At 38.1% G+C, this 22,968-nt stretch overlaps 1 pseudogene; it reads right to left on the bottom strand.

Annotated features, from left to right (window-relative positions):
• Window positions 1-1,652: 1,652 nt before the first annotated feature.
• Window positions 1,653-2,072, bottom strand: LOC144435417 (sulfotransferase 1 family member D1 pseudogene; annotated as a pseudogene).
• Between the last annotated feature and the right edge of the window lie 20,896 nt (window positions 2,073-22,968).

Below are 22,968 nucleotides of genomic sequence, written 5' to 3'. Positions count from 1 at the left end.
TACAAACAACAAAGTGAGGTAAACACAGGATTTGATTTTTAAATAAGGCAGTTAGTAAGAATTGCTTAAGTGTAGAACTCCAGAATCTATAATATTCAAAACTGCAGGTTGTGGGCTATTCCCCTCAAAAAGTCAAGCACATAATCAAGATTCTCGAAATCGGCAACAGTTTGTGTAGAACTCTGGAATCTGATTGTATAAATACTAAGTGATAAAACCATACTTTTAATTTAAGTACACTGCATGAAATCACGTCTTTCAATCGCACTATAGTAGAAATGCTAAGTAACCATAAAAACATGCCTTTCTTGGTTGAATCGTGAGCCATAGTCCTACTGTAGACATTTATTCTGGGGGCATTTGTCCTACGGGGGCATTTGTCCGGGGGAATTTGTCCGGGGTGGGGGGTTTGTCCTGGGGGCATTTGTCCTGTTACCACTAAATACATGATTTCATGGTTGATTGATTGATCAATTACATGATTGATTGATTACATGATTGCTTGCTTGATTAAGTGATTGATTGGTTAATTGATTGAATGATTTATTGAATTATTGATTGATAGATTGGATTGATTGATCGATTGATTGGTTGGATGGTTGGTAAAACGATGCATTAAATCATTTACAAAAACTGTAAATCGCCAACGTATCGAGTAAAGACTGGTAGCGCTTGCAAAGAAAAAGTAATGTTGTTGGTAAAATTTTTGTCAAGTCAGATCAGGAATATAAGTAAAGTGTGATTTAGCAATGTTAGTAAGGAGTTTTGATGAATCCTGAGATGTTTTGTGTTTTGTCATGAGTAACTGTCCACAGACAGCAAAACGAAAAGGTTTAGCCATGTTAATATTAAAGATGGTTGTCAAGTAATACCTCAAATCCAGCGGTGTTAGTAAGATAGTCAGGTGATTTGTTTCAACTCGAGTGGTTTCCTGACACTTTTCACAGGAGTCTTGTGTTTCACCGGTATCGAGTCAGAGTTCACATGGCGTCTGAAGACATCAAGGACACTGCCATTCATAAAGATATAATGGCCCTCCTTCTCTCCCACTGGGTTTTAACGTGCCCGCCAGTTCATTTTGACATACACAACGTGCACCCCTCCCTCCATTTCATGTTTTTCCCTCCCACGAGTCCCACTGTATCAAAATCAGGACTTCCCGGCTCCAATTCTTCATTGTCTGCCCCGTCCCTCTATCCGATAGAAACAAATTGCCCGATCACTGTAAAACAGCTTTTGGCATGAGCAGCTTTCGTTGACAGCACCTAGTGGCCGCTTGTATTAATAGTGTGAACTTGTCGGTTTTTCCACACTTCCAGTGTTCACATTATCCTAGGGTGATTATAACCACATAACCGAGGCACCACTTGATTAATTTATGTAATCTCCCACATACAACCACATAATAGTTTAGTGTGCATTATGGTTTGCCGACAGCTTATATTTCCGTAGTAATATATCGTACATGTATATCGTATAAGACAAGAGAGCGCCATTCTAGGTCGAGCTGTCCTGTTGTGGAAAATTGTTTACATAAAATAGACTGCACTTCTGTATAAACAGTTGTCAAATACTCATTTTAAAATGATATCTCGTCGCAGTCAACTTGATAATTATATTATTATATTATAATAAGACCATCATGATAAAATTTACTCGTATATGAAATCAAGTCCACTGTCCTTTAATTTGTGAGTTATCACCTGGTCGAAATATTCGTTTTGTGCGACAGTAAACTGGTTTTTCCAATCGCCGATTATTCCTTTCCTAAAAAAGTTCTTCGACTCTGCCGTTAAACTGATTGCTGTTTCCTTGGACTTCATTGCTTCGAAAGTGGATGATTCGGCAACAATCCGGATTCTTTCCTCTGCAATGGGTCTATCCAAAAAATCTGCAATCCGGCGAATTACCATCTCAAGGTTTCGTTTCATATCTTCGTATTTGACGTGAAGTACGTTGTCAGCCAGGCCAAGTTTATGCCATGACATCACGTGATTTAACCAAGGACTATTTCGTAGGCGTCCTTCTACAAACCAAGCTAAGGTGTCTTCCCAGTTAGGTGCAGCATACATACCATTAGCATATTCATGACTGAAATGGTACCAAGACACTAAGACATCTTTCGGATTGCGTGATGTGTATATAACCCTCAGTTTCCTTTCCTTCACGTGTTTTTCAGGGCATAAAATATCTACTGGTACAAATGTACGAAGTAATCTGGCGATGGCATAGTGTCCATTTGCTTTTCGAAAGACCTTTTCCAATCTTGTCGGAATGTTTTCACCTCAGGTGTCAGAAATAGCCAATCCAATATAGAAGCGTCGCTCATATCACCCACTTCACATAGACCCCAGTCACTGTACATTTTCCTCAGGATTTGTGTCATCCAGGTTGAGCCAGACTTTTGGAAACTAGCGATGAGAACATCGTCTTCTCTGAAAGGAAACTGGTTGATAGTTTCTACTTTTTCCCTGTCTGAACTTTTAGGAAAATGATATCCCTTGACGTGATAGAAGTCGCAGGATTTTGCGTTCGTGACGTACCCGTTGGCTGCCATCTTTGAAGTGTCTTACATTGATATCGATTACAATCGTATTTTAACCAATGTCATATTTTATGACACAAACTGCAATAGAGATAGATGTAAAATAGAGATTAGATCAGGAAAACAAGAAACATATACTGCATGCTGGGTAATATATTTAGAGTACCGAGATGCTGACTGGAGGGGTAGTTGCCTACCGTTCATACTTGACCAGTTTCCACCAACAGAAAACTGACTGACATATATGCGTTGGACAATTGAACCTGGCAATCAGATATCTTTTACATTTCTTTGCAAGGTATACTGACCAGAGCGATGCCCTAGGGTGTTCATATTTTCAAGCATATTACGTAATACTATGTTAACTTTTATATTGCAGCCATGGTATCAGCAATTGATGATACTGTTGGTAATTTGAGCAGAACTTTGAAGGAACGTGGGATGTGGGAAGATACAGTGTTTGTCTTCTTTAGTGACGTAAGATAATATATTGTTACTTTTCACGTTTCAAGCCTAAGTAAAACTCTTGTATCATCGTATACTGTAGATGTACAGAATTACACATACCGAAATAGGCATATTATACAATTAATGCTAATTAATTCACGCATTCTATGTAACTATGCAACCAACCTACCTACATGTGTTTCTACGTACCTGTCCTTCATCGATGTACATATAAAAACAACCTAGACACACACATATAGAGAAACACACACAGATATAGACAGACAGACAGACAGACGGACAGACAGGCAGACAGACAGACAGACAGACAGACAGACACAGACACACACAGGAACACACAAATAACTGACAACTTAAAGTGGCCATATGGATGGGGATTCAGTATTTAATTTATAAACAGTTTTATCTTAGCGTCCTACTTGAAACAACAGATGCCAAGTTCTTGTTTGTAACTCAATGTATTGTAAAATCTTTATGGCCACCGTGACTATGTTTACCCATTGACGTTGGAGAGAGATCTTTCTCTAATATCTATGGTACACCATATAATGAGGGGTACCGGGTACCGTCATACCTACATCCACATACAAAAACCAATAATATTAAGGTCTTTAAAGTTAATCGATTTAACTTTGTATTGCACCGAAATTTACAATTAAGTCACCAAAGCTTTCGCCAGGTATCCACGATGGCTTCGTCGGTGTTTTATGAAGTCCCGATGCATGCGTGACTTCAGAATATTGTCCAAAATTCTCGAAAGTTGGCAATGTCCCCATAACTGTTCATATCTGTTTTAAAGTCCGAATATGAATCGCTTTCATTAACTTATTAGACTGAACTTTATACAGATGTATGAAATTTCATATGGCAAATTCTAATTTTGCAAAACAAAACATTTAAAAACACATTCATATCGCTGGTACACATCAATTGTTAATGGTAGTACGGTGCATAGTTAGATATTTTCATTTCAGCCAATTAAGGAAAATACGAGTGACCTAAGGGGCCCTTGTCACTACGACAGCCTTTAGGTTACGAGTACTTTGAATGAAGAAAAATATTGAGGAATAATATAATTATGCCATCACCAGTAATAAAAAAAAATCAGGGAAAGTGATGGCAATTTCGAGCGCTTTGACTCATATCGTGAACCGTGACAGCAAAACCAATGATTATGTTGACCCATAGACGCTGAAGACTGAGATCTTTCTCTATTATTGTCCAATTCAGGTTCACCGTAGAATGAAGGGTACCGTCATACCTACATCTGCATACAAAAACCAACAATATTCAGGTCATATGGCAAATTCTAGTTTTGCAGTACACGACATTTATAGACACATATATTCATATTGCTGGTACACAATTGCTAATGAACGGTCGTACAGATTTAGATATTATTTCCCCATATTTTTCTTCGTTCAGCCAATTAAGGAAAATACGGGTGACCTAAGGGGCCCTTGTCACTACGAATCCTTTAGGTCGTGAGTACTTTCTGGCTGAATGAAGAAAAATATTGGGGAATAATATAATTATACCAGCGCCAGTAATATAAAAAAGAAGTCCTCACCGGTCTTCCGTAGGAAAGTAATGTCGATAATTTTATTTTGAGCACTTTGACTTATATTTCGAACACATCAGAACCAATGAATAAATTATAATAAATTACATCAGATGTAGACATGCGTAGTCGGATCGTGACGTAGACGCGCGTTGTCTTGACGTATGTATACGTAGAACGACCATAGTCAGTCTACAAGATCGCCATATATAGTCATGCTATTTTGCATATATGAATATTTATGATCGAATCGTTCCTAGGGAGATGTCTTTAATTTAACCAATCACAGCTGTAAAATAATATTCAGTGTTCTATGAAGCATGTAAATAACGTGATTATTGACATCACCATACAAAAACAATTGTAGAAATTACAAATATTGAGAGAAAATTACAAAATGTACACAAAATATTCTCCTACATCCTATTGGTCAATTGACAAATGATTGACAGTTAACGCTGCCGATCGATGATTATCTGTCATGATAGTCACTGAGCTCGAGCTTACAATAGCAGACGACACTTTTAAAGATAAGGTTCAACAATGCAAACGCATCAATCTTTGTCAAGCCTTGCAGCAATTATTTTAGCCTTTTTATTTTTAATTAGCATTATTGTGATCGTTGTGTTTGTTGGCCATGGCCCACAGAAGAAATGTAAAAACCCTTTCCATGAAAGGTGGAATAGAGGTTCTGAGCGTGAGAAAACCGGGGTTGAAATAGCGAAATATGTACGGAAGGACTTTCGCAATGCCTTCGCTAGACTTGGAGTTCATAGGACAGCTAGTATCTGCACCAACTGCCTTCGTATGGCTCCAATGCGACGGGAATTTACGCAGCACTTCAATAATGTTGCGGAGCGGAAAGTTCAGGTATGTACAAAAGAGGTTGTTTTTTATAACTCTGAGGGCGATGTATATAATGACCTCTCACGTTTGACCGATGACCTTGTGCTTTGTTGTGAATTGATAATATGTTGATACACTGGATCCCACTTGCAATTTGCAGTCTGTCTCTGTGTTGTAACATACATGTAGTCAGAAATTTTCTTTGTACTGACCGAGCCTCGTCTCGTGCGGGATCCGGAGCAGTCCTGTTTGACGACCGTGGACGGGACACAACTCTGACAAATAACAAATGTAGTCCTGCTTGTGATAATTGTGAACACTGACAAGAAACATTACAGACACTGTCAGAATTGAGTCCCGACTTATTCCGGTTGCAGGACTAACAAATTCAATGTCTCTAAACACGGAGCTGAGAAGGAAAGGGACAATGTCAGCATTGAATCCCGACTTTCAAGTCTGCAAGCAGGACGAGTTTCGATGCAGCTGAGCAAACTAAGTTTACTTCTATATTCGTGGGAGCTTTTTTTGTAATGATGATTTGCTCGTGTAACAGTAAATCAAATATGTATAGTTCTGTAGACTTATGTTGACAGTCAGTGTATAGTTAGCATGTGTAAAAACTTTATTGATGATCACTGTACATTTGTAGTTGTTTGACGACTCGTTTAATAATTGGATACGAGGGGTGACACACCTACGAGTGATATGTACTATTTTGTGTATTTCATTTGTGTGATATTTGGAATTGCTTTCTTCACAGGCTGATCGCAAACGAAAGGAGACCCATGAAGAATCTCAATAACATCATACATTTTGGTGTACACAGTACTACAGGCAATGATACCAAGCTATATTGTATGTTCCATTCATGTCTGCCATGTAGGTAGTTGTGACATAGTAATTAAGAGTCATAAAATGAAATGAAAGTATGCAACTTCTAGAGATTTAACAGTTTTGTATTTTACACTTATTTCAGATACCAGAATATGCTAACATGTACAACCTTGATGTTGTAGGCGAATACCAGCAACTAATTAGTGAGCTGAAAGATCAGGTAAAGTCCCTAATACTGGATGTAGATGAGTTAAGTGAAGAAGTGACTACTCTTAGAAATGAAAATAAGGACCTGTTAGAAGATAAAAATAAACTAGAAGATGACAAGGATGAATTACAAAAGAAATTAGACAATATGTATGAAACACAAAAACAGAGGATTGAGGCAGTCAAACAAATAGGTTTCATAGAAAATAAGAATGTCTATGAAGAAACAACAAAACTGATCAGGGATAAAGATAGAAGGAGCTTAGATAATCTAATAGATGTCAATTTAGTCAGTCACATAAATTCTAGAAATCCTGTTGTTGTCGCATTTATAAATGCAATAACAGCTAAACAGACAGAAAGTGGGATTGGTTTAATAGGGAATAGTGAATCAGTTAGAACTAAGACCAGTGCCATGAGGTTGCAAGCCATTGATTGTATATATGCAAGTAGAAATTTAAATTATATTAGTGACCTTATGTTTAGAGTTCAGGCTGTCTTATACTCTCTGACACAGAGTGAAATGGCTTGCAATCTCATCAGCCATTGTACACCAGCTGGTTCATATGACACTGTGCAAAATTGGCTGAAAGCCATGAAAGATTCTTGTAAACCAGCCCCACATGGTCTCATTGAATATGCTTTTGATAATGAACAAAGACTACTGCGTACATGGCTTAGCCGAGATAGTAACAAACAAAAGTCTGAGGTCCTTACAACTATAATAGTAAATCAGTTGAGTGAGAAGTGTGATTTTCAGGAGAAAGCCACGTTTAAACCATGTAACTGGCCGAAGCCAACATCAGTAAAAACAATGGAGGCTTTGACACCTGAACTTGAAATGTTAGTCCATACTGAACAGATACAGTTTATTTCAGAACAACTCACTAAGATAATGAATGAATCAACTGATGTGGGAAACAAAGTAGAAAGTAATGCCACTGACATCTGTAGTGTATGTAATCACAGCCATCCAAAGGTTGAAAATAGAATTAAATGTGTAAATTGTGGTAACTTTGGTTTGAAAAGAAAGAGTAAAAGAGGTGTGGATACAAAGACATACAGGACAAAAAGCACTTGTGATGATAATACAATTGTATTTCATGAGTATACTGGCCACACAGTGACTAATGAGGGAGGTACCCAACGGGTAGTAATGAAATATGAAGGAAAATCCCCAGACACTGAAAATGTACTTAACCAAGCTAGGAAGGCCAATATTAGTCTTGTAGACCCTATATTTGTAAACCCATCTTCTCTGGAAGCTATTGTAATAATTCTTAGGGCAATAGGGAAACATGCAGGGATTCATAAATACTGCAACGGTAAAGGAAAGAGGGAATGGACCATTGTAAGATGTGATGGCTTACCCCAGCACATCATAAGAACAGCTATTCATAAGTATGGGGATGAGTTTGATTGGGTGGTTCTTCGCACTGGTCCAGGTCATGAAGAAATGAATATGATAAGATCTTTTGCAGAAATGTATTGGGAAATTATCTATTCAGAGTTTGGGAAGACACAGGGTTTTGTGACTGAGAAGGCTCAGCTTTTCTTTAAGAGATGTGGGGACCACCATCAAAGTTTTGATAATTTCTGTAAATTCCATGAAGCTATCTATCAAGAGTTACTTTGGCCATATACGTGTGAGTCTCAAGTTCCATCACCTTATGACTTTTTGGAATGGATAAGGAACAAAAGTAGTGATGAAACGATACAGTTTGTTTGGACAACAATGCTGCAACATTGCCTTGGAATTCATTTGTTCAGGAAGGGGGTCCGAAACAATGATACTAAACTTTTCAGAGCAGGGAGACAATTATTTTCTCCAGTTTGGTTTGGACGTTGTCACCCAAAATACCAGGAAATAGAGTCATGGGATGAGTATGATAGATTGTGTTGGCCAGAGGCCCTAAGGGAGGTATTAGAACAACATGAATCTGTTTCTAGATCTGGAAAGCCAAGTAAACACCAGGGTTTGGACTTTGTCCTTGAAGAATATAATAAATCAATCAAATCATGGATAGTGGGGACTCCTGACTATACTAAGTGGGAAAGGGTCATTCACAACCATGACAGTCTTGTATGTCTCCGTAACACCACATTGATGGCACTAGGAATGAGAGTTGATAATTCATTTGATCGCAATCTTCCTCCATATGAAAACGATCTTGTTAACTTCAAAGTGGTGTTAAGGTCCAAAGCATATCTTACACCTAACCCAGGTAGAACAATTACCAATATTCATGGGGAGGATCTTGACATTGGTTTGCTAGATTTTAATAGCGAGGCAGGTATGAGAAGAATGAGATTTGTCACTGAGTATCTATGGGCCTCTAGGTTCCCTCAGAGAAGAGAACACGTCCCTGTAATTTTTGTTACTAAAGAAGAAAGGGCAAAATATAACAAACTAGAATCTAAATCTGTGGCACAATTAAAGTGTGAAATACAATCCTGCTTGTCAGTGATGTCTCCAAAAAGAAGAATAGAGTGGGATAGTAAAGTAACTAGACTGAGTAAAAGTAGGGTTGTTAAATCAACATGGTTAAAACTTGTCACAGAAATCCAGGATGCAATAATTAATGAAGTGGGGGAAAGTGATGGTAATGTAGATGGTATTTCTGAGGATGACAAGTGAGACAAATATTTGTTAAAGTGAAGATTAAAATTATCCAGTGAAATGTAACTATTTTGATGCTACAATGTGAAGTGTATCTTTTCATGATTACAAATATATATGTATAGACTCTGATAGTTTAAAAGATTAATGTAGAAAAATTAAATTTAGATTACATTAGAGTTGGTTTCTATAATATTTTATGCTAGATGTAAGTTTCACTGTTTATCTCAGCAATAACATTTTTGCATTGTCTTTTTCAGGTATGGTGTTTGGGGTTCCACCTTTCATATACGAATCATAAATCTAAACATGGCTGATTTGGAGTAATTAATTCATAGAAATAATGAACTGTCAAGTTGCTCTCTACATCTTTATACAAATATACCAAAGTCAAAACCAGACAAATGTCACTGTAGTACAAATTAACACATGACACTGTGTTGAATAATTTTGTTGTTGGTGTAGGTCTGAAATACCATCATTATTAAAATAATTGGATTGTTTTTAACATTTTCTGTCCATTTTATATTTGTAGACAACAAATAAGCATGAGGGCAAATTGACATTTCATGTAAAATTTCAAATGGAAATTGTCCAGTTATTAATGGTAATGGTGCATACATGTTTTTATAAAACACACACACACACACACACACACACACACACACACACACACACACACACATACACACACACACACACACATGCATGCATGCACACAATACATCTATTCAAGTAATTGGTCGAGTAGATAGCATATTCAGTAAGGAGTCAGTTTTTTTTATCTGTAGCTTGTTTCACACATTTTTGGAGTTTTTATATATCCAACTGATTCTGGTAGTACCTTACAGCACTCCTACTGAAGGCTTACATACATGTTCATACTATGCATTGTATGTGTGTATGTATGTATGTATGTATGTATGTATGTATGTATGTATGTAATACTTGTAAATGTTTCAATTCAGAAGTTTTATTTGAAAATAAAATTCATTGTACATCATAATTCATCGTCTGTCATTTTCATTCCCTTATAGATACATGCTTGCTTAGACATAATTTGATTGCAAGTTTGACTAGAAATAACGCCCAATTGTCCATCTTACCATCCCTTACCACTCAACCATCTACCCATCAATACCTATTTAGCCCAAACTACATTCCCCAAAATAGTAAATAATGACAAACCAGTAGTTAATTGTGACAACTGTGTATATAAACAGTTGAAGGTCGTAACACTACAAACAAGGAGTATGTGTAAAAAGAAATTAAGACATCAATTACAGTGTCCTTGCTAGTATTTCTAGTTTTCTCAGACCAGAGATAAAATATTGAATTAATGAAATAAGTGACACAAGTAATATATTGTGCAAGTGACATCAAAAAAGACAATTTATTGTTTGTCTTTTTGATATCATGTTAGAAAGGTGATGATGATCCCATCACACCAAAAAAATGAGAAATAAAGTAGTCTGTGACAAAAGTTATATCAATCAACATAATAGGGGTATCAAAAGTACAATGACATGTTTTGCAAATTAAGTATATTGCCAAGTAGTGCTTCGGATTTGTTTTAGAAACAGCTGTAAGTTGAAAGACCAAAGCATATCTCTTGTTAAATTAGAAATCATCATTAACACACCCACCTTAATTTTACACACATAACCAACCATTGAATCATAGAAATACATCACATGACCAAGGTTTGCCTGAAGTCAAAAACATGTACGTAATGGTCTGTCAAACAAGTGATGATTCCCCCCCCCCTCCACGCCAAAACCAACGACATCAGCAAACACGAACTAGCTACAGTATAGTCTCTGTATGTCACAACGATAACGTAATACTATACACATATGTGTTGTATCCTAATCAGCGTTTACTCAATAGCACAATGGTGACGGTAATCTGTGTAGTTTACCTACCTGTGATGTATTAAAATCAAAATTCAAACTTCGAACTCTACACTAAGTTAACATTTTGTGAATGTGCACAGAACAGCTTTCATAACACCATGAAACCATGTAATTCACATTTCTAAACACACACACACACATCACGCATTGATTACGGTAGTTCTCTTTTTGGAGGGTGTGTGGCCCTGAAAAGGGCCGTTTTGATTTGGTTTGGTGTCTAGGGGAACAAGACAGGAAAACCCTGGTTCAGGACTATGTCCTTTGCCCGAGTGACGTCCTCTGTCTTCACCATGAAGCCGGCCGTACACATCTGAACTTTACCATACCGCCGAGAATGGAAGAAACAACGGCCCTTTGGCTTCAAATAATACCGTCCATTTGAAGCTAGACGTGCATCAATCACTTTTGATAGTAACTGAGCAGCGTCTCTCTTCAAATGGCCGAGTACTTTTGGATGTTGTTCCATTCCATTCTCGACGATACCGCAAGCATTCGGATCATGCACGTTATTCAATTCATGGATGATGTTGTATCCTCTCCCTGGCGTTAGTTCCCCCGAATAATGGTGCATTCCCACAGCAATTACGTTTCTGATGATGACTTTCGGCATCGTGATTAAAACTTTGTTGTGGTTTTGCTCTGGTTCAGCAGACGATAAGAAAAACAAAAGTAAGCGCGCCTATTTGCATAACCTATGACCCAAACTTTCTGTGACGCTGATTGGTTAAAATGAAGAGTAGAACGTACTACTTAATATTCATGACTAATTCCTTATATGGCGATCAACTTGACTGATAGTATATATTCCATGTTTTTTGTTGAACCTGGCTCGTGTATGGTATAATAATTGTTATCAATCATATATAATGGAACACATAACTCACGTACTGCTAGCATTGCAGTCGTGAATTCTAAAAAAATGAATGGAATGGATAAACTAGGAATGCATACATTACATACACGGTGACGTAAATTGTAATAAAAACGCCGAGTTTATCACAAATTAGTGTAGCATCACAAACGAACATTGACTGTTGACTGTTGACTGCCTTTCTAAATGTCGCACACTTTATTTTGTCTGTAATAATGTGTACATGTGTTTTAGTATACTTGTGTAGTGTTATTTTGGTGGTGTCTGAATGATTGATTTATACCGTATTCCATTTTAGGATCTACCATTACAAACAAGGCGTGTACACAGGTGTACACATAGTAACCGTTATAGTTTTGACAACTTTCCTTGTTAGAATGGCGGAGTACCTTACACTTACCTCGCAGCTAGTAGCGGGCGGTAACAGAGGTAATAATAGTACTGTACAACCTGTGTAATGAACTGGAGTTACTAGTTCGATACGACAAGGGCAGGCCACCAAATAAACCTGTCGGGGGGGGGGGGGTTACTCCCCAAAGATTGGGTGTGCTGGCTCAAGTTCAAAAACATTTACTCTCATTATATTATTAAGGATATTTGGTGAACATGGTGGTGTGATTGTGAAGCATGAAAACGTTTCCCATGTTATCGACTCTACGATTAGGAAATTTTCACATTAAAAGTCAACCATAGGGATTTTTTCGTGAAAAAATACCAATTTGAGCGGCACATGCCCGTATACATTTCTATGGGATGCCCCCCTTCGGAATCGAGAAAAAAGCCTGTACATTCATGCATTTCTTTTTTAAAAAATGATACAAAAAATATAAGTAGAAAAGGGGGGTTTCAAACATAGAAAAACAACACAAAGCGAAAACCCATAAATGAAATAGATTAGAAGAAAAAACATTTTTATTGTGCCGAAATAACAGTTCAATAAAGAGGTCTCCATAATGGAAACGACAATAATATGGCAATGTAACATAAACATTAACAAATAGGTATAATGTACATATTGGGGAAAAAATACCATCCGGGTACAGATAAAACTTGTTCTTCTTGCCAGGAAAATAATAAATTGTTGCAAAAACAGAAAAGAAATGCTGGTAAATAAAAAAATGGTGGTTATGAAAAAAAATACTGGCATAGAAAAAACATCGCCAACCCGTGTTGAACCCCTCCCCCCCCCCCATGCACATCGACTACCAATTTGTGTGGTCTAATTGGAAAAATAATTGTGTACATCGGACATGAAAAACAACATGTGTACATGTACATGAATTTTCACTTAGTTAAGGTGTCAAGTTTACTACCATATTGCAGTTATATTGTATGATGGGAACATATATTGTGTTATTCTCTGACCTCTGCACTTAGCTGACAGATCATGTAAGTATACTAGAATCACTCTCATATCTCCACTTGTACATGGGATCACTTGGACGTTAGGGAATTAACTAGACATCACACAGCGGTTTTGTGGTCAAGTCGAAGTATACACTAGAACCTTAGCAAAGCACTTGGCCTCTGCTCCATTCATTCGACTCCTTGGAAGTGCCCCCTTGCTTCTGTCTTGCAGTGTAAGTGAAAACTCCCTTTTATTTTCATAGTTATGTGTGAAATGTAGACTGTCGTCTTACAGACTTAAGTATACTCGTAGAGTCTTGTCTGGTCTGAATCCATGTCCTTGACAAAGTCTACTGACCTTCGAAATAGGGCATAATGTAATCAAATATTGAATTTACTAAAATTGTGAATGTCAGCGGATAACTTTTTATTTGCTATTTATTTTCTATCAGCTGTATTGACTGACAAAGATCGCAATATATAACTGATATGATAACTGTATGCTAAAGTTAAGGTATAAATCGGTAACGGTGATAGAAAGTGCCAAGTTGAACTGCATTTTGTTCATGTCACATTGTCACATTATTATCATTTTTATTATGGAGACTTCTTTAATGAATTAATACCATAACTAGGCAAAAAACATAAGATCGCACAAAGTAGATTCATTTGTGACTGGCTACCTGGGCCAGGGTTCGTACACTTAGTTGAAAAAAAATTCAGGGCTTTCCAGGAGTTTTCCGTCAGTTTTCCAGGGGTATTCGTATTGATCATTCTAACTAACTAGCCATCAACTTATAGTATAATGACTAGCTACCTTGATTTCTTTATCAAGGTATTGATACTGAACATAATACCTTAACTAGGGATTTTAACTGAATGTTGTGGTCCCCTGGCTTGATTAGTGCCATCCCTAGCTATCAACTAAAAACATGTTGTTGGTTAGTATGCTGCCATTGGTTATCTGTTCCACCTCCTAAGAAGATCTCAGGGCCAATGACTGTGTACTAACACAGTAATCAGATTTTTGGATATGTATTATGCACCCTTACCCCCACAGTCTGTCAATATGCACTTTTTACCTCCAAGAAGGCAAGTATCATGACACACCACAAGTGTAAGTCACATAATGAGTCATTTATCATGCATTTTTACCCCCGCAGTATGTCAAAGTATAACTTTTTACCTCCAAGAAGGCGCCAAGTGTCATGACACACCACAAGTGTAAATTACATAATAAACCTAATTTCCCTTCTTCCCCCTTACCAAACAAATGGGGGGGGGGGGACCTATAATTTACAGGAAGCCATAAAGGGTACGGGTGTTCCTGACCGTGATAGGGAGTAGTTCATGGTGAGTACTGCCCCGAATTGTGGCTATTAAAAACCCAACACTTCCTATATACTGGGAGAGTTTGGTTTAGGACAATTGGGAGGGGGAAAATAGGGTGAGTCTGTCTCCAAGATGAGGCGATTTTCAGGTATTTGTGATATTGCGAATACCTGAAGGGGCGTGGCATGCCTTACACTAGCTGTAAACCCAAAATAAGTATTTGGAAAGTGGGTCAGCCAGAGTTGAATTTGTGGTGCATCCCCAGAGAAGCAATGGAAATGTATGAACTGTTCCCTGGGACAGTACTTACGTACCAGATGTAATACCTCCTTACCAGGTTTATGTCCATAATTTAGCATCTAGACTTGCGGGGATTGCCGTACCAGTCCTTGGACAGCGCACATAGTCTTTCTTGGTTGTAGTAAGACTACTGCATTCCCCGCTCACAGGGGGCCTGGTTCGTGTTTTCACAGAACTCTCCCCTCCCTTACCTTTGGACTTTGGTTTCCCTTGAGAAAGAGATTCCGCAGTCATTGAGGTAGAGGAAGTGACAGTCTTCTGTTTCAACTTCCGAGCCTGGCGTGAATGGAGTCGGGAAGGATGGCGCTCTTATGATTGTTATTTGCTGACGACATTGTTATGTTTTCTGACAGTATCTTTGGTCTGCAGAATTTATTACACACTTTGAGTAACTATTGTGAAAGGTGGAACATGAAAGTAAATCTGTCAAAGACGAAAGTAATGGTTTTTAAAAACGGCGGATGTATATCGAAAAAAGAAAAATGGTTTTTCAGAGGGCAGAGACTTGATGTTGTATCGTATTACAAGTATTTAGGGGTTCTTTTCTCCTGTCGTTTGAAGTGGTCTTATGCGACAAAAATACTTTCACAACAAGGTAGAAAATCATTTATGTACATGTGGCGTAAGTGTGGAAAAGTAGGAACATTGTCATGTAAAACATTCTTTAAAATTTTTGACACTTTCATTGTACCAATTTTAACATATGGTTCTGAAATCTGGGGTTTCCAGAGTTATGTATTATTGGAAAGGGTGCAGCTGTTGGCATGTAGAATGTTTCTTGGCGTATCAAAAAGTGCCCCGAACTGCGCTGTACTAGGGGATTGTGGAAGATACCCTATTTATTTGTTAACAGCAAAAAGATGTATCAAATACTGGGCGAAACTTTTAAACATGCCAAGTCAAAGATATCCCAGGAAATGTTACGACATGCTCCTTCAGATAGAGAACTCTGGTGTACGTACTAGGGGTACTTGGTTAGAGAAATTAAAAGTTTACTAGAAATCTGTAACCTGGAAGATGTTTGGAATGCGCAACATGTTGAAAACATTGATTTATTTGTAAATACTTTTGTAAGTAGATTTAAAATATTTTTATTTTTGAAATGGCAGAGTGATGTATCAACTTTTGATAAACTTTTACATTACAGAAATTTTAAATTGTCATTACACCGTGAAAAGTACTTGTCTGAAATCAAGTTTGGCCAACATCGCATGATGGTTGCACGCTTTAGGTGTTCAGCACATTGGCTACAAATTGAATTGGGGAGGAGAAATAATGTACACCGTGATGACAGAATATGTACTCTCTGTGACCTTCATGAGGTCGAGGACGAATTTCATTTCCTACTTAAATGTGCATTTTTCAATCAATACCGGAATAAGTACATACCACGTTACTTTTACTCTCCTCCTTCCTATACAAAATTCATTGAAATCATGCGTTCTGAAGACAGTGATACAATCCAAAAACTTGCTCTTTTTCTTTACCATGCACTATCTTTGAGAAAAGAAGCAAACACTATTTGCTGAGATTGTGACGTTTTGTCTGACTATGTACTAATTTTCTTTGGTTTTTGAGAACCTGTCAATCCGGAACTAGTCCCTTTCTGCCCCTGCGAAGTTGTAGATGGACCAGAACCAAACTGGAGATTCATCAATGGTGTGACATGTCTCTTCTTTTGACTTGGAGAGATGTTTGGTCCTTTGGAATAACTGACCTTTACCCAAGGCAAAGAGCCAGATGCTCCTTTAGCTTCCAAACCTCCCTCCGATTCCAAAGGGTCGACGACTTGCCACCATGGTTGTGATTGGGGTTGAACGGGTTCAGCCATCTCATCACCCCAAATGGAGCATCCAATTGATCATAGAGTTTGTCTGAAATTATAGTTACCTCTGAGGCGGTATCAATCATTGCCTGTGTTCCATGTCCTTCAATCGTAAGTGACACACTCAGCATGGAACCAGACTGTAGTTGGCAGATGACTACTTCCTCATCAGCATCTATGTACTTAGGGGTCGGTGGGGATTTGACTGGTAATTCAGTCAAATGGGGTTGGCCATTTTCATTCGGGGTCAGCCCAGGGCCTACTGAGTTGACCCGTGTTTGTTTAACGAGTCCTCAAAGGTCACACCCTTCCCATGGGGTCTGGGAGAGAGATTAGGACAATCCCTTTTGAAATGGCCTACTTTACCACACAGAAAACACTTGTCGGATTTAGGAGATGGGGAACGACTGTATGTCCGTTTTTGAGTGGTGGCCATCATATAACTCCTCATTTCCTTCGCAAAGCTATCAAATTTAGAGCTTAAGTTAGCAACATGTAACTCTAGATATTTTGTATCCGGAGTCAACTTGAGTGGATGGGCGTTTATTTTGACTAAAGTTAGGGGGGGGGGGGGCGGCCCAGTACTAGTGGTAGTAGCTTGCACTGCAACTATGTTATAGTCAGATTCGTCTTCTGGTCTTGTACACCTGACTTGAGTACGGGCGGGTTTAGTGTCACCAGAGATGGCAGCTGCATTAAATTGGAACCATTTAATTTTATCCATAGCCTCATCGATATTTGCTGGATGTTGATTATATCCAGTATTATATGTCACCATACCGTTCTATTACATTAGCATAATATGTACTGGCTGGTCCCGTTAGATACCAACATAACTGATTCCTTCTTTCCTTTGAGTTCCACCTTACTTCGTCAGCATATCTTGAGAATTTAATGTGAAATATTCTTCCTCACCACTATACATAAGGGTTTTGGGGATGTTGTGAGATAAAGAATAACGCTCACGTCTAGTGTAGGGGGTGATCTATAGGACTTTTCACGTCCCGGGCTTTGGTCTTACTCGGGTGATGGGGGGTTGTGGGGTTGTGAGGAGAAATGTTCAGGACCCTGGGGTCTATAATAATTTGGTTTACTATAGGTAAGTTCCAGGCTATCCGGTCTATCCCTAACTTTTCTCACTTCCCGTCTATCCATACCCCCGGTATCCACATTGTCTCGGGTATTACTCAGTTCTATCCTCACTGGTGTTTTTTCCCTATACGGTTTACTCATAGGTTTAGGTTGCTCAGGTTGGTATCTGGGGCCATATTTTGGTTTTACTTCCTCCGGTGTATGAAATGGGCCAAAATTAGCTGCCATTTTTCTTTTGGTGCGTGGGGTTTCTATGGAGGGTTCCTCTTTTGCATTTAGACTACGATTATATTGTTCATATTTTGCATCTATATATTCCTCAGTGTCAGATCTGTGCTTTGTTGAAGCTTGTTTGACATATCCACCCTCTATTAAATGGGAAACCCTTTTTATTACCTCCTCTGTTGTTGGTTGGGGTGGAGTTTTTTTGGGAATTGCACCCATTACCTCTGGTTTGGGTTGTCCATACTCTAAGTATTCTCTGTCTGGTAAGTTATCATGGGGGTTGGGTTTGCATGGGTAACTGAAGTTTCACCAGGTTTTGTTGACATCTCTTCACCATAGCTCGGTCCGGTAGCAATGTCACTACCATCCTCACTGGGGAGAGGTGTAAAGCTTACCCTTTCTACAAATTCAGGAGATGACTTCAGATATGGTATTTCCGCTAGGTTCTCTACTGTTATATTCCCATACTTTTCCCTAAGTTTCAATATGGCTTGTGTGGATTTTGGACCAATCCCAGGAATTTGTTGTAATTCTTCCTCTGTACAATTGTTGATATTAATTGTAGCCATATCTCACCTTAGAACTAACAACTGACCTTGCTTGTGCTATGGTAAGTTAACTGTCTTGTACAACACAACAATAGTTAACAGTAAAACTATCTTCTAGAGTTGAGACGTGTTGAGACGTGTACATGACAATATACAATTAGTATATGGAAATATGCAAGGGTATTTTCTAAGTGGGTACTAATATTCAACAGAGGTACAATGAATACACTTTCTATCTCCTACTGTACTCGCAAAATAGAAATTGATGTTTCACAGTGATTTGTGGAATTATAACCTGCACAACTAATACAGAACAGTGTATACACTGACTATTGTGTCCCCTGTCCCGTACCGAAGATACAAACGATAATTTGGGGTTTTTAATCCAAAGTCAGCAACACCTTGCAGACCTTCAGTCTAGGTTCCTAGCTTTTTTATAAGTTATTTGAAATTTACTATTTTTCTCTTTTGTTTCTACTAGCTGGTGTTCACACTATAAGTCCTTAACACAAATTGTATCTAACCTAGCTATGCCTACACACACGTAATTTACTCAAAGGCATGGTGCGCCCTCGCGTAGGGTGTGCTTTATTTTTTAAAGCTGGCCCACGACTTGGCAGCACCACACAAAAAAATTACTAAACCTACTTTATAAATTGAAGGCGCGGTGTGCTCTCGCGTAGGGGTCGGCCTATTATTTAAGCTCTACCCCACGACTTGGCAACACCACACAAAAAAGTGTGTAGTCCCTAACTAATTCGAACGCGTGGTGCACTTTGTAGGGGCCTGCCCAATTGGTAAGCTCTACCCCACAAATCCGTGACACCACACAAAAAATTACTTTGAAGTCTAATTTACAAAACGGTTTCAACAAAAATAAAACTGTCCTATACACCAACTATTTGTAGAATTTTTTCGGACCAAAAAACGAAGAACAGATAAGCACTACACTGCGTCAAACTGACTTTGCCCCAATTTTCAGTTTCGTATTTACTTATCAGCTGGAACTGACGCTATGCATAAATTAACAAGCACATGGAAACTGAAATCCACAAGACACTTTGAAACTCACAAAATACGAGGTCCACTAAGGGACCGGACAGAATTTACGGCAGGGGGGGGGGGCCTGGGGAGAAATTATCTCTGACTTGTTTTTTTTCCTGGCCCCCCCATCCACTGTGACCAAAATTTCACAGCCCCCCCTTTCAAAAGTATAAAAATTTCATGCCCCCCCCCCAAAAAAAAAGAAAAGAAAAAAGTGCACAATATCCTGCCCCCTACAATAACTAAAAAGAGTACAATTTTTTTTGTTACTGTAGCACAACTAATATTTCTTTTGGTACTACTATTATGTTACTATTTCAGCCCAAACAACTTAGTAGTTGTAGTGGAAGTTTTTTAGAAAACAAAACAAAATAAAACATTTTGACCATACATGTAATCATACACATGTGGTATAATCTTGTGTATTTCCCAACTAGACACCATAAGTAGTCATCACTTAATACCAAGGCATTTGATGTGGTGGTTTTAACTGTCATTCACTGATACATACACAGAAACACAAACACAGAGTTAAACACACATTCACATGCGTGATTTGTGAAAAACTGTAGTGGGGACATTTGTGGGGAGTATCTAAGAACATCACATCACCTACATAGTGTATTCAAATATCTATTTATACTCATAACACAATAACTATCTAATGTCAGACATTTGTGATGTCATGAAGTGCTAGCAAACTAAGGATTTTATGCAGCTTTCACTTTCCTACACCAAATGCATTACCAATACACCTGTAAATGTAAGACATTTGTGACTTCATGTCACTGATGAAAAAACACTTAACACCACGCAGACATCTAAATGCTTTACAATATTTAGTACAGATAGATGCATTTGATGATGCTGAGGAGGGAAATAGTTTAATTTCACTGGTTTTAGATAGAAAGAAAGACAAGTCTTGCCTCATATCTTCAGACTCTAGTGAGTCTGAGAGTGAAACTCAAGAATAGTGTCAAGGAAAGAAATAAAACACCTATCTAAATTAATCTGGCCAGACGTTTTTTTTTTTACATTTTTCACCAAAAGGTCACTTTTTAAACACATAAATTACAGGTCCTATGCTAGTATATTACCATATATATATATTAGGACCTGTAATGTATCCTTGATGGTAATTACACACTGAACCTGTTTCCACAGTGCTAAAATGTATGTATGTATGTATGTATGTATGTATGTATGTATGTATGTATGTATGTATGTACATGTATGTATGTATGTATGTATGTATGTATGTATACATATGTGTGTGTGTGTGTGTGTGTGTGTGAACAACTTGGAGTATATATATTGGAGTAGTGTTTTTATGTTTCACTAAATACAAACGTACACACTTCCATTTTAATACATAAATGAAAGTGTAGACATTCAATATTAAAGGCGATATCAAGTGCTATATCATGCAATGCTAAATTTTCTAACATATTAATTTTTTTCAATGACAAAATATTTCGCGGCCCCCCCCCCTTTCAAACCATGAGAATGTTCATGCCCCCCCCCCCCCCCTTCAAGCCTCCCATTTTTTTCATGGCCCCCCCAATTTCTCCCCAGGCCCCCCCCCCCCTCTGCCGTAAATTCTGTCCGGTCCCTAACAGAAATATACAACACCAAACAATTCTAAATGAAAACTGGTAATTCTCTGTGCACTAGAGTGGGGCCACCCGGGGTTTGACTTTTTTTGTTTGGCCCCTCCTTCAAATGTCAATCACGATGACGTACCCACTCCAGTACAAAGAAGTTTACCACAACTAAATGTTTGCAAAATTCTGAGTGACCGCTCAGATACGGGAGGCCGACTACGCCAATTGTAATCAAAGCCGATGTGACGTTGTCTTACCTGAACTGCCTAATGTCAGGCGAAACAACTTCGTATTTGTGTGGCTGCGTCGATGTAGTCTTGAATAGGTTAATTTGTCTTGCATACATCAACGCTGTCTATAAATCGTCCTACGGGATTTTCCAGGGTGATAGGTTTATATACCAGTCGGAGTCCTCCGTCGTTGATGGCGTCCTAATGGGTTGTTCCATTATTGCTATAGTACGGTTTCCAGAGGGGCACTGGAAACCGTTCATACACCAATATTGTAGAGAGCGCCCTCCGCGTGGAGAATGCGCATAGTATATGGAAGGCGCATGCGTAGTCACTGCGCCACGCTGAATCTTTGGGTAAAACCACCCAAAAAACTTCGCTTAGGGAGTGTCCAGTTTTTACTTCCAGGGGACCCGGAGGATTTTCGGGGGGGGGGGGGCATCAATTTTTCTCAGGAATTTCACAAATTTCTAGGGGGGGGGGTCAGGAAAAAAGCATGGTTATCTAATGCAAGATAAATCAACCTGCAATTCTGGCACTTCTCAAAGTAACTTGTCTGTGGGGATGTACAACACTTGTTTCATCACAATCACTTATCTATCAGTCAAAGTATAACAAGCGCAAATGCTGATAGTTAGATTATTTCAGTTTTTGACTATTCCTTCCAACAATAAAAATGTTCACATTTATACTTTCATTGTCGACAAGCTGAGCAACACAGACCGGCATTGGAACTAAAGTTGTATTCAATACGTATCTAAAATGTAGAACAGTTGTGAAGTATTTAAAGTATTCCAGCATTACCCAATGGAAATATGTTGTGTGTAAACGACTGAAAGTCCAAAAGAGATATTTTCATTTTCCCTGCCTGTTTGAAAATAAGACCATGCAGTAGGCCATTTAGAGGCATCAAATGTCAAACCATGTACATAATTTTAAGTCTTACAATGCTTGAATATGGTATTAAAATACCAGAGAAAATTATACTATGCAGTACATATTATCTGGCTATGAAGTGTAGTGTGCTGTGGCAAAGCTGAAAGATATATTGTGGATATGCAATAATTTGGTTCCAAAAATCACAATTTCAGACTATCAGAATTTTGATGGCCCAATGACTTCTCAGCCCCCTTCCCATTGTCATACATTTTGCTCATTCGAGTGAATAGTCCTTTAGTGCAAGTTGGATATGTAACAGCTTAGTTTAATCTAATTCACTCATGTATGCATCATCAGAGCCAAGTAAACCACTGTATAAGACTCAAATGTATATGTTCACATGTAATCTAGTTCCTATATGTACGTGTTACGATTACTACCATCATCTGAGAGGAGATGATCATGTAAATTGTAATAGACTAGGTCACATGCATTTAGAAAATATAAAGAAATACCTTTAAATAATATTAAAACAAAATGTGTATAGTAATATAGCAGCCATTTTACATCTGCATGAGGATATACAATGTATTGCCCATCACCAAAAAAAAATTGAAATGTTGAACAGCTTTTTTATTTTTTCTGTACATACATACATACATACATACATACAT

The sequence above is a fragment of the Glandiceps talaboti genome, chromosome 5 (genome assembly GCF_964340395.1).
Source record: "Glandiceps talaboti chromosome 5, keGlaTala1.1, whole genome shotgun sequence".
In the NCBI taxonomy this organism is placed as follows: domain Eukaryota; kingdom Metazoa; phylum Hemichordata; class Enteropneusta; family Spengelidae; genus Glandiceps; species Glandiceps talaboti.
The sequence above is the reverse complement of the archived record's forward strand: the minus strand, read 5'-3'. Positions and strand labels throughout refer to the sequence as shown.